Raw genomic sequence first — 4,036 nt, forward strand, 5'->3', positions numbered from 1 at the left:
TCTTCTGGAACGCAACGACGAAAAATGTCATCTTTACCCCTTTTGAAAAGGAGTGGTTCGTCCCAATAGAAGTTTCTCACATCGTGGAAGAATTTCTTCTTGCGGTGGTAGTCAAGATCAGGGGGTACTATATCAGCAGCTAAGTAATTAATGAAATCTGCATACCAGGGTACGTTACTTATTTCTAAGGAATTTTTGGGGTGCTCATAAGGATCTAGGTTATTATCTTCAATGGTTTCTACTCTAGCGATCAGTCTATCATAGGCAAAATCATCATTTATGGGTACTAGTTCAGGTTTTAGATGTTCTAGCCTAGAAAGGTGATCGGCTACTACATTCTCAGTGCCTTTTTTATCTCTTATATCTAAATCAAACTCTTGTAGTAATAGAATCCATCAGAGTAACCCGGGCTTGGCATCTTTTTTACTTAATAGGTAACAAATGGCAGCATGATCGGTGTAAACAATAATTTTTGCTCCTACTAGATAAGATCTAAATTTGTCTATAGCGAAAACTACGGCGAGTAATTCTTTTTCGGTTGTTGCGTAGTTAAGTTGGGCAGCATCTAGGGTTCTACTGGCATAATAAATGGCATGTAATTTTTTATCTTTTCTTTGTCCTAGAACGACTCCAACTGCATAATCACTAGCATCACACATTATCTCAAAAGGTTCCGACCAATCGGGCGGTTTCATAATGGGTGCAGAGATTAATGCTTGCTTTAAAAGATTAAATGCGTCATTACATTTTTCATCAAAAATGAATTCAGCATCTTTCATTAAAAGTCCGATTAAAGGTTTAGTGATTTTGGAGAAGTCCTTAATAAAACGCCGATAGAATCCAGCGTGTCCAAGAAAGCTTCGGACTTCTCTGATTGTTTTTGGTGGTTTTAGGTTTTCTATAACTTCTATTTTAGCTTTATCTACCTCTATACCTTTTTCGGAAACTATATGTCCTAAAACTATTCCTTCGGTCACCATGAAATGACATTTTTCTCAGTTTAGCACGAGGTTAACCTCCATGCATCTCTCCAGGATTTTCTCAAGGTTAGCAAGACAATTGTGAAAATTGAATCCGCAAACCGAGAAATCATCCATAAACGCTTCCATGATACCATCTAGGTAATCTGCGAATATTGACATCATGCAGCGTTGGAAAGTAGCTGGGGCGTTACAGAGGCCGAAAGGCATTCGTCTGTAGGCAAAAGTTCCATAAGGGCATGCAAAGGTAGTTTTTTCTTGATCTTCTGGGTGAATAGGTATTTGGAAGAATCCAGAGTATCCATCTAGATAGCAGAAGTAAGAGTGTCTGGCTAGACGCTCCAACATTTGGTCTATAAATGGTAAAGGGAAATGATCCTTCCTAGTTGCTTTATTTAATTTTCTATAATCTATACACATCCACCATCCTCCTTCCAAACGTTTTGCTACATGTTCGCCTTTATCGTTTTGCACGACTGTGATGCCTCCCTTTTTAGGTCCTACATGCACAGGGCTCACCCACTTACTATCCGAGATCTGGTATATTATACCTTCCTCAAGTAACTTAAGAACTTCCTTCTTAACAACATCACTCATTATAGGGTTTATTCTTCTCTGATGCTCCCTTGAGGGTTTTAAATCTTCTTCTAACGAAATTCGATGCATGCATACGGATGGGCTTATACCTTTCAGGTCAGAGATATTATATCCTAAGGCTGAGGGATGTCTTCGTAAAACGTCTAAAAGTTGGTTCGTTTCCTCATGGCTCAAGGTAGCACTAACTATAACTGGACGGTTCATCTTTTCATCGAGGAACTCATATCTCAGGTTCTTAGGCAGTTCCTTAAGTTCTAAGGTTGGTTTCTTAGGGCATGGCATAGGATCTGGGGTAAGGGATAAAGATTCGTAAAGGTTATCATCGATGTAAGATTCTTTAAAGTCATCATCTTCCTTTATGGGGATTGATGGTAACTTAATTGTTTTTATGATTTCTTTTTGTTCTAATTCTCTAACGCATTCATCAATGATATCTAAGGCATAACACGAGTCTCCCATCACAGGTGCCATAAGAAATTTCGAAAGTATAAATTCTATTTTCTCGTCACCTACCTCGAATGTCAACTTTCCTTTCTTGACATCTATTATGGCTCCTGCAGTTGATAAGAATGGTCTACCTAGAAGGATTGGTATATCATTGTCCTCTTTGATGTCCATGACAACAAAATCAGTAGGGATAAATAGTTGACCTATCCTAACAGGAACATCTTCTAAAATGCCTATCGGATATTTAACAGATCTATCGGCTAACTGAAGTGACATCTTAGTGGGTTGTAATTCTCCTAAGTTTAATCTCTTACAAACTGCTAGAGGCATTGAGCTCACACTATCTCCTAAGTCTAGAAAAGCTTTATCGATGACATGATTACCTAAAAGGCAAGGAATGGAGAAATTTCCAGGATCTTTATCCTTTTTTGCTAATTTGTCCTCGGAAATAGCATTACATTCCAAAGGCTTCGGATTATGAAGTCTACGTTTGTTGGTAAGGATGTCTTTCAGAAACTTTGCATAAGAAGGTATTTGGGTGATGGCTTATGTGAAAGGGATTTCTACATGAAGTTTTTCTATAACTTTAATAAATTTTTGATAATGTTTATTGATCTGGGTTTGTTTGAGTCTTTACGGATATGGTATAGGTGGTTTATATGGCAGGGGTGGTACGTAAATTTTATCTTTAGGTTCTTCTCCTCTCTCTCGACCTTCCTGGTTTTCAGATTCGTCTGGTTCCTTTACTTTGTCCGGGGGTTTGGTACATTCCTTAGAAGTTTCGGGTTCACTCAATCTTGGGTTTGGTGGCTCATCATAAGCGTTCCCACTTCGTAGGGTAATGGCATTGGCTTGTCCTCTCCGATTTTGTTGAGGTTGTCCAGGGAATTGTCCTCCAGGTGTAGTCTGAGTGGCTTAGTTTAAAGCTACCTGAGAGATCTGGGTTTCAAGCATCTTGGTATGAGTAACTATTTGGTCAACCTTGGTTCCTAACTGAGTAATCAATTCATTAACATGAATGTTTTGGTTCATGAACTCCTTGTTTTGTTGGGTTTGAGCGGTGATAAAATTTTCCATAACTTTCTCAAGGCTCGGCTTTGATGGTACAGGTTGCATAGGTTGATTTGATCTTGGGGCATGATAACTAGGTCTCGAGGTGCATTATTTTGGATAGGGTTATTGTTTTTATAGGAGAAGTTCGGGTGATTCCTCCATCCAGGATTATAGGTATTCGAGTATGGGTTCCCTTGGGTGTAGTTCACTTGCTCGGAGTGGGTTTCGTTCAATAGACTGCATTTTGCAGATTGGTGTCCTTGGGTTCCAGATATCTCACAATCCGATGAAACTGCGGCTACAGTATTCGGGTTCGTGTACATATGCTCGACTTTGAGGGCTAATGCGTCCATTTTAGCTTGCATCATGTCTATAGAGCTTAGTTCATGCATTCCTCCTTGGGCTTCCTTCCTCTCAACTGTCGCTCGTTCGACTCCCCATGATTGATGGTTTTGAGCCATGTCTTCAATGAGGGCACTAGCTTCAGGATAAGGTTTGTTCATCAGAGCACCGCCTGCGGCAGCGTCGATGGTCATCTTTGTGTTATAATGAAGTCCATTATAGAAGGTTTGAATGATTAACCAGTTTTCTAAGCCATGATGTGGGCATGCTCGTAAGAACTCTTTATATCTCTCCCAAGCTTCGAACAACGATTCTCCTTGGTTTTGGGTAAATCTAGTTATATGGTTTCGAAGAACGGCGATCTTACTCGGGGGAAAATATCTAGCAAGAAAAACTCTTTTAAGGTTATCCCAAGTCGTAATGGAATTGGATGGAAGGGAATCTAACCATGATAGGGCTTTATCTCTGAGGGAAAAAGGAAATAGTCTTAAACGTATTGCCTCAGGAGAAGCTCCATTGGTTTTAAAAGTATCTGCTAATTGAAGAAATATTTTTAGATGTTGGTTAGGGTTCTCGGTAGCGAGACTCGCAAATTGTCTCTGTTGCACTAGTTGCAA

The 4,036-nt window shown here is 39.5% G+C and overlaps 1 non-coding gene across 1 annotated transcript; it reads left to right on the forward strand.

The window, feature by feature from the left end:
- Window positions 1-3,668: 3,668 nt before the first annotated feature.
- Window positions 3,669-3,775, forward strand: LOC127090250 (small nucleolar RNA R71). The gene has a single exon (XR_007791776.1). It is a non-coding gene; the product is annotated as a small nucleolar RNA R71 (small nucleolar RNA).
- Window positions 3,776-4,036: the final 261 nt, after the last annotated feature.

Source organism: Lathyrus oleraceus, chromosome 5, assembly GCF_024323335.1.
Source record: "Lathyrus oleraceus cultivar Zhongwan6 chromosome 5, CAAS_Psat_ZW6_1.0, whole genome shotgun sequence".
In the NCBI taxonomy this organism is placed as follows: Eukaryota; Viridiplantae; Streptophyta; class Magnoliopsida; order Fabales; family Fabaceae; genus Lathyrus; species Lathyrus oleraceus.